Source organism: Alligator mississippiensis, chromosome 2 (assembly GCF_030867095.1).
Source record: "Alligator mississippiensis isolate rAllMis1 chromosome 2, rAllMis1, whole genome shotgun sequence".
Taxonomy (NCBI): domain Eukaryota; kingdom Metazoa; phylum Chordata; order Crocodylia; family Alligatoridae; genus Alligator; species Alligator mississippiensis.
The window spans coordinates 41100480-41121309 of NC_081825.1; the positions used below are offsets into that span (position 1 = coordinate 41100480).

The 20830-nt window shown below is 43.1% G+C and overlaps 1 long non-coding RNA gene across 1 annotated transcript in view; it reads right to left on the minus strand.

Annotated features, from left to right (window-relative positions):
* Positions 1–4682: 4682 nt before the first annotated feature.
* LOC109281393 (uncharacterized) overlaps positions 4683–20830 on the minus strand; it is an 87416-nt gene continuing 71268 nt past the window's right edge. The window contains exon 3 of the long non-coding RNA XR_002088024.2: positions 4683–5336. This is a non-coding gene — a long non-coding RNA (uncharacterized LOC109281393). The remainder of the gene's footprint in view (positions 5337–20830) is intronic.

Here is a 20830-nt window from a genome sequence, read left to right on the forward strand (position 1 = left end):
TAAACTACTTTAGAGTTTATTACTTTGAATTAATTGCATGTGTAGATGGACTCACTGGTTGCATCTACACTTGATACTACACTGTTGTAGCAATGTGCTTCGGCAACCTAGCATTCGTAGGCAAAACCTGTGACACCACAGCTATGTCACTGTAGTGATGTGCTCCCCCATTATAGTGCATTGCTATAGTAACATAGTGCCTAAAAATAACCATGTGTGGTACACACAGTGTAGTACCAGCTGTTATTGAACCATCTTTTAGTACTTCCAAAAGGAAGTACTAAATGACAGCACAGTAACAACAGTACCATAGCGGCATGTGTAGACGCACCCACTGAGAAGAAATTCTACTTCCTTAACCATTTTTTTTCACTTTCCTCCTTCATTTAGTGTGTCCTCCTCACTTTGTATTTCTTTAGACAAAGAAGATCTTATATAGTTCTATGTACCAGACATAAAAAGGCAATCAAAATGATCAGGGGGAATGGAGCAGTTGCCATTTCAGGAGATTCTAAAAAGGCTGGGACTCCTCAGTTTGAAAAGGACAAGGCTGAGGGGGGATATAATAGAGGACTATAAAATCATGACGGGCATAGACTAAGTGAAGAGGTAACTTGTTTACTAAGTTCCAGAATACTAGAACTAGGGGGAACATTCTGAAATTAGTATGTGACAGGTTTAAAATTAACAAGAGAAAGGATTTTTTAATGTAATGCATAGCTGACCTGTGGAATTCATTGCCACACAATATAGTGGAGGCAGGTAGCATAGCCAGATTAAAAAGAGATTGGATACATTCATAGATAATACATCTGTTAATGGCTATTGAACAGAATGGTTGGAAATTTTTCCTCTGGTATCTCTAAACCAATAACGGTGGATGCCAGGGAGGGTACTGAATACAGGATAGATCATTCTGAAGCTATGCAGTTCAATATTCTCTCTTTAAGACATCCACTTCTGCCACTGTCAGAAGCAGGTTACTGGGGTACATGGACCATTTGTGTGGCCAAATATGGTACTTCTTATCTTCCTATGTTCTTATGACAATCAATTCATACTCTCCTCTATGCAAATTGGTAGCGTTACAGAAAATTTGGAGAAATCTTTATGTACATTCCTTAATGGAGCACAGTATCCTATGGAGCACATATTTAGTAGTAGAATTCAAGGACTCATACCATAATTTTCTCCACTGCACTTTATTCTACTGTGGCTGTGCCTACACAAGATGCTTACTGTGCAGTAGCTCATTACTACTGTGCAGTAGTGTTGCTGGGCATGCACCATGATGCGACACTACTGTGCAGTAGTAACAAGCTACTATGCAATAAGCATCACTAGGCAATCATGCTGGACACTACTGAGCAGTAACTACAGTTACTGTGAAATCATTTAGCACTTGTTTATGCAAGTACTAAATGACTGTACAGTAACAACTGAACAGTGGGTGTCTCATGTAGAGACACCCTGTGATGAGGAGACACAAGGCAAGCTAAGGACAAGAAGAGGGTCTATACATATGTTGGTCAGGAAAGAGAACAAATCTGTTCTTCATGGAGATGTAAGCCACTCTAAAGGGAAAGAAGAAAGGCAGGACCATATCTTTCTCCCTTTTGCCTGACTGCAGAGAGGGGAGTACGTGCCACATTCCAAAAGATGGAGAGCTATGAACACTTCTTCGGCATATATTGTAAAAAATAATCTGCTCTTTATCCACAATGAGTTCCTAGGAGAGAATCAAAATTCATTCTAGAGCTGTATATGCCAACTCCTGTGCTGGTTTGTAGCTGTATATCACAGTTTAGTCTATAACAGACATTTAATGATGATGGAAAAAGCATCTCAATGGAGGAGCACAGTATCTGTATGTGTTTGCTGCTGGCCCCTCTCTGAGTGACTAAGAGTCTATCATCTACCTCCACAGTAGAAGGCTGCAAAAAAACATGATCCTACCCACCCATTTCCTCTCAGCATTCACCAAACCTAGAAATGAGGTACTGGTGCCACCCTGGGGCTTCTTGTGCCACTATTTTTGAGCATTCCAGAGAGAGAAATCAAGATCAGGGGAGCTGAGACTCTTCCAGGGTCACTTCACTGAGTCAATTCTGCTTTTGCAATATGTGGGTGGAGTTGTACCGTTTGGCAGACTTCCACAAGTGTCATGTAAGTAGTACAGACTTGTCCAAAGACTAGCCTGTATTTTTCACTTTCCTCTTCCTGAAATATCTTGAAAATATCTCCAGAGGTTCTTTCAGTGGCCATTGAGCTGGGATGGTAAAGACTGCCTTGTACTTTCCCAGTCTCATCTAAGGTTCAATAGCCTGGATCTGTGTGTGTTCCTGAATTTGGAATTCGACTAGGCAGTACATGATGTTTTCATTCTTCTGAATGATAACTGGAGAGAGGAGGAAGGAACTGGATGAAGGGCTGTGTTAATGTTATCCTAGTTTTATTCAACAAAGTCATTTGATTGAGAAATAGTCTGACCCTGGCTATGGCCATATCAATTGAGACCTTCCACTTGTAGTATAAACATACATAAACATTTGCACATATAAATAAGGTTCTAATGGCATGGCTTTTATGAGCACAAGTGCAAAATAAACATCGGTTTCTAAGCTCAACTGCTATTAACCACAAGGATAGAATAGACTTAATCTGATATAAACTTCTTTATTATGGTGCTATGGTAGATTTAACTCACTATCTTCTACATAATTTACATATTAGGGACCTCTTACACATGGTACACTCTGGATTTAGAACGACATTTCTGACATTTAAATGCATAAGACTCAGAATCCTTACTGTAATAATTCAGGAAAGCTTGAAGGGATAATTTAAGTACCTTAATGTAAGTGTATCATTTTTTAATATCAAGGGGCTTTTAGAGAAATGCTTTTGTTGTACAACACAATGTTTAAGTATATTTAATTAGCATTAATTTCCAGGTCTCATCTGGGTGCTTAAAGACAATTTTATAAAGCATTCTTGAACATTCTCCAGAACCAGTGAAATGACAAGTGCTTCACATGAAGGGAAAATAAAACTTTGGTGAAGATAAAACCCCTCTTCCTCATTGACAGAATCTCTATCTCATGTTGTCTGACAGTTGATTGTGGCAGGTTACCACAACCCTACATCTCTTTAACTGAACTGGCAGTCCAATTGCCAGCAGAGACTTTTCAGTTGCTCTGCACTTAACAGGAAAAGTCATGCAGTGGGATTTATGACCTGGGCTGACTTGGATCATATGTTAATGTTAGTGCCAGTGTGGAAAGAAAAGAGGCATTCATTCATGTTTGTGGCGCATGACCCCTTGCTTCTTCAGGAACTATTCAGCTTGTAAACCCAACTGTGAACTCATAAAACAGTGCTTGCTAGAATAAATCAGTAGCTAACACAGTATATAATACTGAAATGGAAGTCCTCGAACACTGAACCTTGTTCTCTGCAGTTGCAGACAGGTATTTTACAATTATTTAAAAAATGATTGAATTTCATCTTGAAATTAGTTAGTTCCCCTTCCTTCAACTTCTACTGAAAGCCGAAGTTGGTCAGAAATTTTAAGAGAAAGCAAAATTCCATCAATAATGCAGATTTGTTGAGTCTAAAGTATTTGGTTTGAAACATCTCAGGATCAATGGAATTTTGTTGCATCCAAGTCAGGGATTTACATGGATTCCTGTTCCATCTGTTCATGGGTCCCGAATCTTGGAAGCTACAAGGCCCTGCCCAAAGCAGGAAACTGTTGGATCACGCCATACAGCTCAAAAATTGTACAATGAAGGAGTATCAATTTCACAGGGCAACTGTATGGTACCAGGAACTTCCATCTTACTGGAAATCAACTAAATAATAGGGCTGTGTGAAACACCATCATTTTGTTTCAACATTCATTTCACCATTTCAAAGGGATAGTGTTTTGTTTCATCATTTCATTTCATTTCAAAGCACTGTCCCATTTTGTTTCATTGAAACTGTTTCACTATTCCAACAAGTTACGACATTTCGCCCATAGGCTATAATGGGGAATCATGAAAATGCCTAAAACTTTGTCATTGCTTGCCTGATTTGGGTGAACATTGCAGAGGTGGTAGCCAGCTCTGAGGGCATGAAGCCTGCCAAGTTTCAAGGAGATAGGTGCAGAGGTTTCTAGGAAACTGCACCTCAAAGTGATCAAACCAAAAGTCCTGACACTTGTCAGCGCAGCAGCCTCCTGTCATCTGGTGTGCAGATCCGTGGGCTTGCACCCCTGGGAGGGCAGTGGAGCTGTGCTGGACTCCTCCTAGGGGTGCAAGCCCTGAGATCTGCACGCAGGATGACAAGAGGCTGCTGCTGCTACCTGGGACCAGTAGCAGTAGCAATCTTCCTGGGCGCTGGGCACAGGCTGCACCCAGTGCCGGTCCCAGGTGGCAGCCTGAGCCTCCTGTCATCTGGCACAGATCCGGGGGCTCGCACTCCTGGGAAGAGTCCAGCACAGCTCGGCAGCCCTCCCAGGGGTGTGAACCCATGGATCTGTACCCTGGTGAGAGGAAGCTCAGCTTGCTTGTCCCACTTGGGACTGGCACTCCCTGCTCGCCTCCCTGCCCAGCTGCAGCTCTCCCGCAGCTTACCAGCATCAGCAGCTGCTCTCTTGGGCCCCTGCACGGCGGGGGGCAGCGTGGCTCAGCCTGAGCCATAAGGTATCCATCGCCTCTGCCACAGCTTTGAACTGTTATCCCAAATTGGACTAAAACCTATCTGTAGTTAAAATTAAATAATTGATTCGCCACACTGGATAAAAGACCACAAACCAAGAGTAATGATAGCCAGTATTTTCTGAGGCATGTGCAGATGGGAGGGCATATGGATTAGTGTTTTAAAACAAGTTTATTGAGCTGAAAATAAGTTTGAATTCATGACATTTCTGTGTGTGGAAAAAATCCCAAATATGAGAGTGGCATAAAACCCAATATGAACAGAGAAACAATACAAAGCAATTTATAGATGTTTGAAAAGCATTTATCTGGGATTATAAGCACATAAGAGCTACCGTTTTCTGGGCCAGACAATAGGTCCATCTTTCCTAGTATCCGCACTGGCAAAGAGTGGATGCTGAAAGAGCGATTAAACAGGGTATGACCAGGGTTTTTTCCATGCTTCCTCTTCCACTTGGAGCCTCCAGCATTTAGTGTTTAGGGAGTTCTGATTCAGAGTCTATAGTCCTAACTCCCATGCCAATAGCTATCAATGCCCCTTTCCTTCAAGAATTTTTCCAATCTCTTTTTCAATCTGGATAGACTGTTAGCTTCCACAGCTTCTGGTGGCAATGAGTTCCACACTTTAATTACCTGTTGTATGAAAAAGAAATTGCTTTTGTTACTTTTCAACTTACTTTCTACTGGTTTCATTTTGTGATTCCTAGTTCTTGTATTGTGATAATAAACAATGTGTTCCTGTTTACTTTCTCTTCAACATTTAATATTTTGTAAACCCTTATGATTTCTCCCAAGTGTCTCTTCTCTAAACTGTGTAGGCTAAGTCTTTTTAGTTTCTCCTTATATGAAAACCCCTCAATACCACTTATCATCCTGCCTTGTTTTTCTCTGTACCTTCTCCATTTTTTCTATATCCTTTTTCATGTGTGGGGACCAAAACTGGGTCTAGTATTCAAGGTGTGGATGCACCATGTGTTCATAAAGGGACATGATGATACTCAATGTTTTGTTTCTTATTCTCTTCTTAATAATTCCTAAAAATTTGTCTGTCTTTCTGAAGACTGCTGAGTATTGAGATGATGTTTTTAGTGAACTGCCCACAATGACTCCCAAACCTTTCCTATGTCATAACAGTTTTGGCAACCACACTTTAGGGGAGATGTGGACAAATTGGAGAATCCAGCGGAGAGTAAAAATAATGATTAGTCGTCTAGGAAATATGACTTTTGAGAAAAAAAGTTATAGATACTGAGATTATTTTTGAAGAAGAGAAACCTGATCGAGCCTTGATAACATTCTTCATAATCACACTTCAGGTATCTGAAGAGGATGGTAATTGTGGCAGTGATCTTAAACTGCCACAAAGGATTTTTAATTTCGATATTAGGAAGAAATTTCTAACGATGAAGGTGATAAACCATTTGGAGAACTTGTGGAATCTCTATTCTTGGAAATAGTTAAGAGCAGGTTAAACAAACACTTGCCTAGGGTGGTTTAGATAGGGGTGATCCTGCTTTGAGCCAGGGGGTGGACTGGATGGCCTCCTGATGTCCCTTTCTTTCCTATGATTCTAAGACCTTCTAAGACTTATGAGCAGGACTTCTTAAATTAATTCCTCTGCTGAAGCAGACAAGACTAACATCTGCAACACAATGCAATCTTTCATCTAAAGGAACTATAGTACAGACATTATGTAAGCAACCATAATGGTTTGAAAGAGAGTGAAAAAGCAATAGAGAAACCAGTAGATACATTTGTTGATATAGCTATTAATCTTGTCCTTAAATATCAAGTAGTGAACATACACCATAATTGAAGTATTAGTTGTATTAAATTGCATACTGCAAACAACCAAAATATTTCTGAATTGCTTATTGCTTATAGGCGTGTGTAGATGAAACAGGAGCCCTAAATTGAAGTGGTGGGTTTTTAAAAACACTGCTTCAATTTAGGGTGAAGTAAACCCCTGTGTCATGTACACCTGTGTCTTACCTGCCTCTCCAGTGGTGAGGAGAGGAGGGTGAGCTGCTGGCAGGCAGAGCATTCATTGGGCTGCTGGGGGGAGGAAGGGAAGGGTTTGTGCTTCCCTCCACAGCAGCGGAGGCCCCCCCAGAGGGCACCCACCCGCAGGTACCTGGGTTACGTGGTCCTGGAGGGCACTGCAGTCATGGAGGGAAGGACCAGGTCCTTGAACAGCTCAGGCTGGCAGGCAAGCTCCTGGGGAAAATAAAAGTTCAGGCTTGTTGCCTTTTTTTTTCTCTTTTTCTTCATTGGAGTTTGCCTTCCCCAGCTTTTGCCAAGCTGCCTACATGAGCTGCCTGCACAGCCCCTGAGCCACACAGAGCCCAGTGCTTCACTCCATGGCTGTAGAGCAGCAAAGTAAAAATCCTCAGAGGTGTTTTGGTTCCCTACACCCAAAGTCATTTAAGTTGCATTACGCCACTAAATATGCTATAGCGGCTGGAATTAATGTGCAATATGCCACTGATGTGTGCAAACACCAACACCATTAAAGTGGTGCAAAAGCATTTAAATCACTTTAAAATGTCATGCACACATGCCCCTTGTTTCGTCTACACACGCCCTATGAGAAGTACAGTCTAAAAGATAAGTTATTTTCTGCCACTTAAGATACGTCCAAGAATTTCTCATTTAGGAAAAAACAAGCATCTTCAAATTTCATTTAGTCAAATAGAACTGGAGCCATTTGGTAATTTGTGGTTGAAGTATCATTTTCTTGAAATACACAGTTCCACTTCAATGTTATTTACATGAAAACATCCCTGAGGATGTGTGCATGGCCTTCAGGTCACTGAAGCTCAGATCTTAAAAAGCTCTTGTTTCTTAAGGAAAGCTTGTCCCTTTGTATCCATATTTGAAAGCTTACATAAAAATAGTCATTGAGCCTGCAGCTTCCTTAGGCACTTCTTCCATTTATGTAGCAGACTTGGGATCAATGTAATTTTAGGCTGAATTAAAGTTATGATGACCAGCTTCAGCAGTTTAAAAGCCATTTATTCTGTCTGGTTCTTTAACAAGGAAACTTTGGACTAAAATCTTTTGATATGATAATAAGCAGAAGAGTTGAAGAAATAATTGGACAACTTTTGGTGCATTTTCCTGTCATGTTTCTGTGACCATGCAACTTGAGGTCTAATTATCCATCATAGCAGAAACCTCTAGAAACAGGAAAGCTATTAGTCAACTTATCTTGAATGATTCTTTTTATGATGATACTTGTCTATTTAATTTTGACTTGGTCTTTAGAGTCATCACTGCCCCTTTGTAAATGAAAGCAATGAGAATACTAGAATTGTTTGAGAGCTTTCAGCTCAAGGAACTTAAAAGTATAGACCCTCTGTTGAAGCAAATTCTGTTTAAAAGTTTTTAAATATGTCATCAAAATATCCCCTATAGAAAGGATTAGAAACCACTTAGGATCAGCACACCAAATTAGCACAGCTCACTACCATAAGTAGTAAAGTTTGAGCTCTGGGTCAACTGCTAACAAGGAATACTTTGGCATGAGAGAAGTGGAGGATGCAGTATGTGGGCATGTGAAGAAGAGCAGGGATTGGTAGGGTGGCAGCGTGAAGCATGCTACTGACCAGTGCTTTCAACTGAGCCACCATTGCCCTCACCAATGGTGCTACCAGTTCCCCTCATCAACTTATGTCTGGAAGTGTGTGCACCCCTGGGTTAGATTTGTCCTATAGGCCACGAGTTGCAGATCTTTAGCTTAAAATATCTGCATTTTAAAAAGTCAGATAATTCATGGACAAATCTTGCTCATTAGTAGCCCTACAGTTAATGGCATTGTTATACAAGCCAGGTGAATGGAACAGTGAAGAAAATTAGAAGTGCTTAGACTGGACAGGCTTTTCTATTTGAATCTTTTGTCTCAGATGCAGCAAACTAAGTTTTCTATAGAACCTTATTCCATCCTACAGGACTTCTTTCTGACATTCTTAGCAAAATATCAGTGGCCTAGAACACAATTCTCAAGCTATGGACAACAGTTTTAAAGGGTTTATGATAATATCCTAAGAATGAACATATGTCTACCTCTTTCTTATGTTTTCTGGTGCTCCAGACTAAGTTTAGTGCAGCTGGGAAAATATCTGTGCTTCATAGAGAAAGGCCATTGTCTTGTTCTACACCTATGATTCTCTTCTGGAAGAAAATGGGGATAATGGAAGTGATACCAAGCTGGTCTTTATAACCACCCTTCTCTTCCTTTATCCAGTGATAAGTGACCTAAAAAAACCTGGTTACAGTACCTTTTCACAGGTGTCAAAAAGTAAATTCCCATGCATTGGGGATATCTGGGCATCTTGGAAAGACAAAGAAAATTGATACAAAATTCAGGATCCTTGCTCAAAATTCAACCAAAATAGTATTATTTATCATGAAGTTACAGTACAGAAGTCAAAGTAACAGAAGAGGCAGGTTCCTTTCCGCTGACATTATCATCTATACTCTTTTGAAGGGAAAGTGGGTTTGAAAAAAGAAGAAAAAGTCCTATTAACCTAACCTTAATCCTAATTATGTTTAGTGTATTTTACTAAGAAAATATAAAATATATTAACCATAAGAAAACTAAAGGTGACCTTGTGAGTAATGATGGAATAACATTAAAACCCAGATTTGTTGTAAATGCAGTAGGAAAAAACAGAATGCATTAACTTGAGTGAAACTGCAAATATTCTGCCTCTAAAAATAGGTGCTGAATGTTTTAATAGCTTAACATAAAAGTTTTACTAAATATATTGTGGAATATAACAGTAAGCTATCCAAAGTATTTGTGATTAGATTAGCATATACATTACATCTGGATAATTTTCTCCTGCTGTTTTTATATAATGTGGTCAAATGTGAGTGTCAAAGAGCACGCAGTTTTCTTTTATCTTGTCTTCAAGTAGTTTTTGCAATGCCTTAAATCCCTATCTCTATTTTTGTCACCTATTCTGATGGGTTTGTCAGAAATAATACATCAACACAAATATGTATTGAGAGGAATTGTTGGTGTGTTAAAAAGAATCATATATTCATTGCCCTAGTCCTATATGTCACAATTCACTAACATTGATCCAAGTCCTTGTATTCTTGTGCATAAACTGAAGCTCTGATTCAGTGGATCCTAATGTAGAACCTTGGAGAAACCAGTAGAATGGAAAGAATCAGTGATTTAATCCGTTGTATATAACAAAGGAGTCCACTTTTTCAGACACAGTGGGCACATCTACACAAGATGCTTTGCTTTACATTAGCCTAATCTAAAATGGAATAAAGTGTCACTGTCTACAGGTGCACGGGATTTACTGTGTAGTAAATTAGGCTAATGCACCATTTGCTAGTACCAAAAAATACAGGTACAGTGGAGTTGCATCATATACGCATTTAACTTACGCGAATTCAACTATATGCGCTCAGCAAAAAAAAATAAAAAAGAGAAAAATAATTTAAATAGTGTAGGCGATTCCACCCACCATTCCACTCCCAGAGTGAACGTGAGATGGGAGACATAAATCTTCTGGTCCCTCATTTGGTCTCAGTTCCCACGTGCCTCTCATAGTGTGAGCATCTCACCACGCTTAGTGTGATTTTGACTATATGTGATTTTTGCCTTATGTGCTGACTTTAGAACCTAACCCCCACATAAGATGCGACTCCAATGTACTAGATTAATGGTGCATTAGCTACTGCATAGCAATGCATATGTAGATGCTGAGCTTGAGCAATTTGTTGGGACTGGCCCCTGTGCTTCCTGCCAGCCCTGGGGCTGGCACCTGGGGGAGCCTGGAGCTCCCTTTGGTTGCTGTAGCAGGGCAGAGCAGGTCAGGAACAGCCCTGGACTGGGCTGCTCCTTTTCAGTGCAATTTGCTCTTGATGGGAGTACACATGTAGATGTGTGCCCTGAAGTTCTTTAACAAGCCTGAATTTTTTGCATAAAAAATTCAGGCACATTAATTGCACATGTAGACATGCCCAAATTTTTTCTTATTTTTCTATTAGTAGTATGCCATGAAACTTCTAAAATTAATTCCAGTATATTTGTGTCATATTTAACACTGCTTTTATTAATATTATGAATATAATATTATAAAAGTGGTAACATATATTTAACACAAATAGCAATTATGATACACTTGAGTGCTGGAAGGCCTGACTTCGATTTGATTATGTACACAAGGCATTTCATTATTTAGGTGATAGTCTAAGAGCTCTGACACAAGAAGCAGTGGGATATAGCTCTAGAGATAAGAAGGTTTACCCTCAAGTTACCAATAATTGTTATTACAGCTTAATATCATCTCATTCTTTACTCTGTTTAGTTATTATTGGTAGAAACCTATCTTCAAATCAAGTGCTACTAACTAGTTAATCTGTGCTAATTGCTTTCACAGCTCTAAAACAGACATGGTAACTTGAAGTTTTGTTTCACTTCAGCATATTGTCCCCTGAAGAAATTTTAACCCCTCTTACCATCTCACTCACTTCACCACAAGCAATTCTGTTAATGGTGTATCACATACATTAAGTAGTGTGACAGGATGGAGAACTGATTCAGAAACTGATCTCATCAGGTTTACTGTGAGACCACAATTGGTAAATACAGAGATCGGTGTTCAAAGCTGGCAGTGGCTATTATAGCAAAAATAGAGAAAACTGGGCAGCCACTATGAAGTTATTTAGTGAAAACATTTTAACAACAATCAGAGGAAATACTATTTTTATAATATTTCATAACTTGGTCACACTGAACTGATTATGACATTTAATTTACACTAATAACCATGAGATGGGTAAAGGGTGACATCAGGGCACTTAATTTTCCTACACGTCAGGCAATGTAAAAATACAATGCATTTATAACTGTTTTTTTCCTCTGTTATTAGTTGCGAGATAAATTATGTAATGCAATAAGTTTATAATAAATACAGTTGCCATTGGTAAGGATGATGACCATGTCACATTGCTGTCACAATTAATACATGCATACAGATCCAAATGCACTATATAACATTATCTTCCTTTGCAGCCTCAAGTTGCCTATTTGTTCAACCACAATATTTTCTCTAAAGGATAGATAGTGAGCATTCTGGAACAGGCATTCTGTTATTTGTGCTGCATGTAAAACAATGGGACCCTGAACCCATGGGAGATTCTCAGTTACTACTGCAGTGGGAATAAGAAGAAAAGACTGAATTTTTGCTGTTTCTGCTTCTCTAGTCTTCTCCACCTCTTCTTTCTACTTCTTCTTGGGAAGGGGCTTTCTATATTTGTTTTCTTTCCTCCTTATGGGCACATCCACACATGTAAGCATGTGTGCTTGCAGCAGCTCAAATAGAAGCGGTGCAAATTTGATCCGAGGCTTTTTGCCTCAGTGCATGTGCATGCACTTTGTTCTGGAGCAAATTGTGCTACTTGGGGCAAAATAACCATGCCTGGTTCCTCCTAGATCTGCAGCCAAGGGGAGCCAGAGCCCAGGGCCAGTACCTGTGCTGTCCCCAGCAGTATAAAAAGCTGCCCTGTCCTGCCCCCATCACTACAAAAAGCTGCCCTGGCAAGTCGCTCAGGGTTATTTGCTCTCAGGAGCTTCTGGGGCCCACCCAATTGGTACCTGGGGACACTACCCCTTATGCTAGATGGACTGCTGAAGCAGCCCTGAGAGTTCCCTGCACCCTCTACCCACTGCAGCAGTCTGGCCGTGGGGGCTGCTGCCTGGCTGTGATCTGCTGCGCACCTGCCAGACCCAGATGAGGCTTCTGCCTCTCTGGGCCAGCTTCCAGTGGGCTGTGGCTGCAGAGTTGGCCTTTGTGAAGCACAATTGCCATGTGTGTCCCCTGCCTGGCCATCTGGGCAGCTACCGCCTGGAAGATGTTCCAGGTGTTGTGGCCTGCTTTGAACTGTCAAAGCATATCCTCCTGGTCCCAACTGGCCAGGAGGTCAGCCACAGCCAGCTGGGTCCAAGGTGCTCTGAGCACTGGCCTCCCTAGCAGGAATTCTGGTGTTCCTTATTGGAAAACTGAAAAATCTCTGATAAAATATCCCAAAGTTACTCCATAAAATACCCCAACATCCATGTTCCTCCACAATTAAAACAAAAGACCACTTGAGAGAAAGAGGGAGAGAGAGAGAAAGCATGATCAGTTGGGCAGTATTTTATTGATGTATCTAGAGTGTTAAAGCAGTTTGGAAGACTACCAGTGTCTCTATCATGATAATAAAGTGAATTCTAAATACATGTTTCATTAATTCATGAATACTGAATATATATTTTGCTGACTCACACAAGGGATACAGCCCCACCCTCAGGGGCCACAGCCCCCCCACAGGGGCCACACCCCACCCTGCAGGGCCCACATGCCCCACTCCCGCTTGCTCCCACAGCCCCCTGGATTGCTGCCCCACCCAGACCCATCCCCCCACTTCCCCAGACCCCCCAATGCCTGCTCTGCCTGGCCCCATCCTCCACTGGCACCCCCAGCCCCTGATGCCTGCCTCCCACTCCAGCTTCTGGCACTTAAAAAAAAAAATCCTCTACTCATCTCAGGAGCAGAGGCTGTGGGGGCTCTGGGGCCTCCTGGCAGAGCCCCACTGGGCAGCACAGAGTAGTGGGGGGAAGCAGGGCCTCGGCTGGTGCTGCTGGGGCTGTCACCCTGCCCTGCGCTGTGCAAGGGGGGCCCCAGTGACCCTGATAGCAGCTGGAACTGCCGGTAAGTGCCGGGGGGGGGGCGTTGTTTGTTTGTTTTTTCCCCTGGATGCTGGGCTGGGGGGGGGCAGGAATCAAGGGGGGCTCATGGGGCTGGGGAAGTGGGTGGGGCTGGTGGGGGTCCCCCCCCACAGTCCCTTCCCCTCTCCTCCAGCCCCCCCATCCCTTACCTACTGCACAGGAGCCTGGGTCTAGCTCCCTGCTGGCACACTTCCTGCCCTGCACAGGAACGCAGCATGCTTCAGCACCAGGGCAAGGGCTAACCATAGAGATGCTCTGGCAGCCAGAGCATCTCTATTGAGGACCCCACCTCTGGTTGCCTCTGGCCATGGTCCAGGACCGTGCCCTGCTCCACTTTTTTTTCTGTGCAGGTTTTTTTGACCCTTGGATATCCAGGGGTCTAATTTTGCCCCTGTGCTGCAAATTTGCAGTGCGGGGAACATTTTCTCATTCCTGCATGTGCCTCTTGCAGTGTCCCAAAGGGGTTTGAGACACTGCATATGAGGGCTTGTCTGGATGTGCCCTATGTGTCTTTGGTATTTTTCCTATAAGTTGCCTATAGCTCTTATACTAATTTAATTGATTTAAGGACTGTTAAATCAAATAATTTGACAGCCAACATTTACCCAGGCCAAGGAATATTACACTCTCACCTATACTGATCCCAGAAATTTGTGTTCCAGAAAGATATTCTGGCTTGATCTGAAGATTTTGAGAAATGGAGGATCCACCACTGTCTTTGCTGGTTTGTTTCAGGAGTCAGTCACTCTCATTTAAAAAAATGTGCACCAGCTTTCTAATCTGAATTTGTCTGGATTTCACTTCCAGCTATCATATCATTCTCTGCTCGATTGAAGAGCCCTTTAGTTGACTGTATTTTCTCACCATGAAGATATTTATACTCTGTACTGAAATCACTTCTCAATCTCATTTTTAATAAACTAAACAGATGGAGCACTTCAGTTATTACATTATAAGACATTTTTTCCAAATCTTTCAGGATATTTGTGGGATTTCTTTGTACTCACTCAAATGCTTTTACACACACACACACACCCACACCCACACACACACCCCCCCGTCTCTTTTACCCATATACTTTAAGTTATTCTATTTTATAATAATGTTCTTCATATAAATTACACCCATTTCCTCTCATTCTGATTTTTTTCTTCTATCTTTTCTTTCCTCTTTCTATATCTGGGGAGATTTAAAGGTACAAATGTAGCACTTAGAGAAATACAAAGATCTAAAACTCTTGGTTCAGAGGTGATACCTTTTATTAGGTCAACTAAAAATAGAAAAAAATATCTTTCTTTGCAAGCTTTTGGGCACATGCACCCTTCTTCAGGCTGAGGTGAAATCAAAGATTGTAAAAGTCCCCTTAGGAAGAAAATAAACTTCATTTTGCACAGAGGAAGCTGAAGGTGGATGTATATTCCTCTGGGTCCCTGAGAGTCCCTTTGTGTGAGTTGATCCTTGATGATAAGGCTGTTTCTCTTCCCTAGTGGTGTCAGATGTCCGAAAGGCAGGGCGGTATAGAAATCTTTCCTTTCTTGTTTAGCAACCAAGTTTATCATTCCAAAAATGGCTAAGATATAGTATCTTCTGTGTTTCAGGGATCTGTTTTGTAGCTGTGTTGGTCTGAGACAAAGCGAAATACAAAACTGTAAAAATTTTGGTTCAGAGGTGATACCTTTCATTAGGTATTCATCAAAGGTATCATCTCTGAACCAAGATTTTTAGAGTTTTGCATTTCTCTCTGTCTCATACCCACAAATGTAACACTTAGGCACCTAACATCAACTGACTCACAATGAAGATAAGGATCACATCCAAAGAGGCAAACTAGGTGCCTAACTATTGTTCAAACCCTAAAAAGCAACTCTAAAAATGTTTGTTCCAGTAGCCACCAAACCCCCTTAATTTTGAAAAAAAATATGAAGACTCAACCTTAGAAGCACCCCAGTCTGAAGAGATGGCTTACCTTCTGCTTAAGCAATCTTGTCCTCAGACTAGACTTGGGATGGTGTTTAAATTCTGCTTGAGTTTCTAGAAAGGCCAACCTTTAGGTATGTTCTGTCTCACACTGATATTGATACAAAACACAACTCCTACTGGCTTGTAACTCAGAAAACAAGGCAAATGATAGTGCCATCGCTGAACATCTTTTGTATAATAGCTTATCAGGGTGGATCTGAGAATAGGGGGGTGATGCAGTCTCACCCCCTTTTGATTCCTACCCCACCTAAAGTTAAGACCAATTGCCCAGGAGCAACAACAGTTGTATTTGAATTCAGGAAGTGCTGAGGGTGTTAATTGACTCAAGATGGCTCACTATAACCCATATGATTCCTACTAATCTCTCTTTGCTCTACAGGTTTTAATGGCATTTTCTTCTTTTTGATGGCTTTCATATGCCACTAATCAAGCTACCGTTCCTTCTGAAATGTTGTTTGCTAGTCCTGGTAATGTCCCTGTTATATTTCATAGCCTTGCAGACTGTTTTTAGATTTAGCTAAAAACAATAAATCTGGGTGGCGTGCTGAAGGAGTTCGGTGCACAGGTGGTTTTCTCTTCCATCCTACCAGTGACCGGACGAGGAAGATGGCAGGAGAACTGCATCAGAGAGACCAACTGGTGGCTTCGGCAGTGGTGTCTCAAGGCAGGCTTCGGATTCCTGGACAATGACCCGCACATCACGACGAGGGACATGCTCAGCTGGGATGGGCTTCACCTGGCCCCCAAAAGTAAGCGTGTGTTTTCTACTAGGTTGGCGGATCTCCTCCGGCGGGCTTTAAACTAGGCTCGTTGGGGGGAGGGGAGTATGAGGGCAGGGGAAGCTGCGGACCACCAAACCATGTGGCACCCACAAGGACAGCCCAGCCTGAAGAAGGAGAACATTGGAAACCTGAAAGCCATGGGGAGACCAGCACTACAGAACAGGTAAGAAACAAGAAGGTAAGAAACAATGGGCCCCTTGGGATTCGGAGCGGGGGGGCAGCAAAGGCACCAGTCGCAGGGCTCAAGTGCCTATATACTAATGCTAGGAGCATGGGGAACAAGCAGGATGAATTAGTGCTCCTGCTTGCACTAAACACCTATGACTTAGTGGGGCTAACAGAGACCTGGTGGGATTCATCCCATGACTGGGCGGTACATATTGAGGGCTATAGATTGTATAGAAAGGACAGGTCGGGGAAGAAAGGGGGGGGGGGTTGCACTTTATGTCAGTGAGCAATATACATCAACCCTCATCAAGACAGAATCTGAGGTTGAGGAAGTAGAAGGATTGTGGGTTAGGCTACATGGGGGGCAGGGAGAAAGGGATTTGGTGGTAGGGGTCTGCTACAGACCCCCACACCAAGGGGAAGAAATAGATGCGGGGCTCCTGAGGCAACTCTCAGAGACCATAAAAGCTAAAGAGGCGGTAGTCATGGGGGACGTAAACTACCCGGACATCTGCTGGGAGACGCAGACAGCAAGGTCCCATCGCTCACGCAGGTTTCTAACCTGTATACAGGACCTCCACCTGACACAGGAGGTGCATGGTCCCACTAGGTGGAATGCCATACTGAATCTGGTACTGGCAACAGGGGATGATATGATAGGGGACCTCCAGATCGGTAGCCATTTGGGAGACAGTGATCACCTAATAATAGAATTCAACATAAGACGGCGAGTGGGTAAAGTAACTAGTAGGGTGAAAGTGCTAGACTTTAGGAAAGCTGATCTCAATGCACTCAAGCGATTAGTCAAGGACGCACTGCAGAGTAGGAGTTTTGAAGGGATGGGAGCCCAAGAAGGGTGGCGGTGCCTAAAGGAAACGATCCTTCGGGCACAAAGCATGACGATCCCCGAGCGAGGCAAAAAAGGGAAAGGGGCCAGGAGGCTTCCATGGCTGACCAGAGAAATCCAGGGCAGCCTAAGGGCCAAAAGGGGAGCACATAAAAAGTGGAAACAGGGTGAGATCACTAAAGATGAATATACCTCCTCTGCTCGTGCTTGTAGGGAGGCAGTTAGGCGGGCCAAAGCTACCATGGAGCTGAGGATGGCAACCCAAGTAAAAGACAACAAGAAATTGTTTTATAGATATATTGGGAGTAAAAGGAAGGCCCAGGGAGGAATAGGACCACTGCTAAATGGGCAGAAACAATTGGTGACAGATAGGGGGGACAAGGCTGAACTCCTCAACGAGTTCTTTGCCTCAGTGTTCCTAAGTGAGGGGCACGACAAGTCTCTCACTGGGGTTGTAGAGAGGCAGCAGCAAGGCGCCAGATTTCCATACGTAGATCCTGAGGTGGTGCAGAGTCATTTAGAAGAACTGGATGCCTTTAAATCAGCAGGCCCGGATGGGCTCCATCCGAGGGTGCTGAAGGCACTGGCTGACATCATTGCAGAGCCACTGGCAGGAATATTCGAACGCTCGTGGTGCATGGGCCAAGTCCCAGAGGACTGGAAAAGGGCTAATGTGGTCCCCATTTTCAAAAAGGGGAGGAAGGAGGACCCGGGCAACTATAGGCCAGTCAGTCTCACCTCCATCCTTGGTAAAGTCTTTGAAAAAATTATCAAGGCTCACATTTGTGGGAGCCCGGCAGGGCAAATTATGCTGAGGGGAAACCAGCATGGGTTTGTGGCGGGCAGATCGTGCCTGACCAATCTAGTCTCTTTCTATGACCAGGTTACGAAATGCCTGGACACAGGAGGAGGGGTGGATGTTGTATACTTAGACTTCAGGAAGGCCTTTGATACGGTATCCCACCCCATACTGGTGAACAAGCTAAGAGGCTGTGATGTGGATGACTACACAGTCCGGTGGGTGGTGAATTGGCTAGAGGGTCGCACCCAAAGTGTCGTGGTGGATGGGTCAGTCTCGACCTGGAAGGGTGTGGGCAGTGGGGTCCCGCAGGGCTCGGTCCTTGGACCGATACTCTTTAATGTCTTCATCAGCGACTTGGACGAGGGAGTGAAATGTACTCTGTCCAAGTTTGCAGATGACACAAAGCTATGGGGAGAAGTGGACACGCTGGAGGGCAGGGAACAGCTGCAGGTAGACCTGGATAGGTTGGACAAGTGGGCAGAAAACAACAGGATGCAGTTCAACAAGGAGAAATGCAAAGTGCTGCACCTAGGGAGGAAAAATGTCCAGCACACCTACAGCCTAGGGAATGACCTGCTGGGTGGCACAGAGGTGGAAAGGGATCTCGGAGTCCTAGTGGACTCCAAGATGAACATGAGCTGGCAGTGTGACGAAGCCATCAGAAAAGCCAATGGCACTTTATCGTGCATCAGCAGATGCATGACGAATAGGTCCAGGGAGGTGATACTTCCCCTCTATAGGGCGCTGGTCAGACCGCAGTTGGAGTACTGCGTGCAATTCTGGGCGCCACACTTCAAGAAGGATGCGGATAATCTGGAGAGGGTCCAGAGAAGGGAAACTCGTATGGTCAAGGGCCTGCAGACCAGGCCCTACGAGGAGAGACTAGAGAAACTGGACCTTTTCAGCCTCCGCAAGAGAAGGTTGAGAGGCGACCTTGTGGCTGCCTATAAGTTCATCACGGGGGCACAGAAGGGAATTGGTGAGTATTTATTCACCAAGGCGCCCCCGGGGATTACAAGAAACAATGGCCACAAGCTAGCAGAGAACAGATTTAGATTGGACATTAGGAATTACTTCTTCACAGTTTGAGTGGCCAAGGTCTGGAATGGGCTCCCAAGGGAGGTGATGCTCTCCCCTACCCTGGGGGTCTTCAAGAGGAGGTTAGATGAGTATCTAGCTGGGGTCATCTAGACCCAGCACTCTTTCCTGCTTATGCAGGGGGTCGGAGTCAATGATCTACTGAGGTCCCTTCCAACCCTAACATCTATGAATCTATGAATCTATATGTGGAAATATCAGCTTCACACTGAAGAAGCTACCATAAGAGGCTTTCCTTACTGTAAATGAAAATCAGGGCTCAGACCTGGGAAAAAGGGGTCTGATTTTCTTCCCATTGAAGAGTGTGAAAACTCATTGATTTCATGGGGTGATAAAAAAGGTACACTAAGACAACTCATTAGAAGAATTTAGGCTGTCTCTCTTTTTTTTCTTTGCAAATTATCTTTAAAAAAATCAGTTGGTTAAATGGATTTTTTCGGCATATCGCTTCAACAGACATATTCCCATTTATCAACTGTTTATGAACACTTCCCCTTGAGCTGCCTTGAGTATTTACTGTTTGTAATTCACTACTTCTGTGTGGTTAGTCATGGGTTATCACCAGGGCCTGGGTAAGAAAAATGCTGTCCTAGGCAAACTTGTATTTTGGTGCCCCTTCTTTGAGTATAAGTATGTAGTAGTATTAGGAAAAAAGTCAGAAATAAAGCTCCAGGGGGAGCTGCTGGGCTGGAGGGGGAGACTTGCTTCCCCACAGCATCCCCCGTTGGTGACCAAGAAGGGCAAGGGGAAAAAGGGAGGGGATTAGAGGGCTTGTCTCTTACCAGCACCGAGGTGAAGATGGCGAGCAGTATCAGGGAGGTGCCCATCACGATGAGCAACAGGAACATGAGGAGTGGGTGCTGCTGCATCATGCAGTGGCATGACTCATAAAACAAGTCATGGGTTTTGGGCAGTGGGTGCTGCTCATAACCTTTCTCCTCTGCCTTGTCCAGCGGTAGCGATGCCTCCTTATCATCACTGAGTGTGTGTGTGTGTGTGTGTGTGGTGTCCCCTTGATCATAGTGCCCTGGGAGGTTGCCCATGTTGCCCACCCATACGACCAGCCCTGGTTATCACTTTGCTCTCCCTTTACCAAGCTCCCAAAGACTTTCAGAACTGCTTCACAAATGTCATTCACATGAATTGATATAAGTGACACTTTTTTCTTTCTGCAAAATTCTTGATAACTTTAGTATGGTCACATCAATCCTTCCAGAAGAAAATAAAAATTGTCATGAATAAGGCAGTTGTATTTGAATGTATATCTGTGAATACTTTTTGACATTATTCACTTAACTCTGCTATGGGCTAAAAACTACCCATTTCAGTATTTTCAAGGGAGATCATTTTGCTGACCACAATAGGATTTCATGGCTAAAGCAATCCGACAACTTTGTGAGCTGGTGGAACTTCTGCTTCCACTCTTAGAAACTGCTTTCATTCTCAGAAATGTTTGCAAACATCTTCAGAAGTGTTAATGGGGCCCCCTCAGTGACCAGGTGTGGCATGAAAGATACCCACAGACCATTCTCTCGGTGCAATTTAGTGTTCATCCATCCCACCAGAGTAATGGAAAATTTGACAGATTATTGGGATTATGATTTTGTACATTCTAGGATTATTCATCTTTGTCCTCTTTACCTCCCAAATGTGTCCTTCCATAGGGCATAAAGAAGTAGGAGAACCCAGATCCACCCTGTTCTCTGTCTTCCA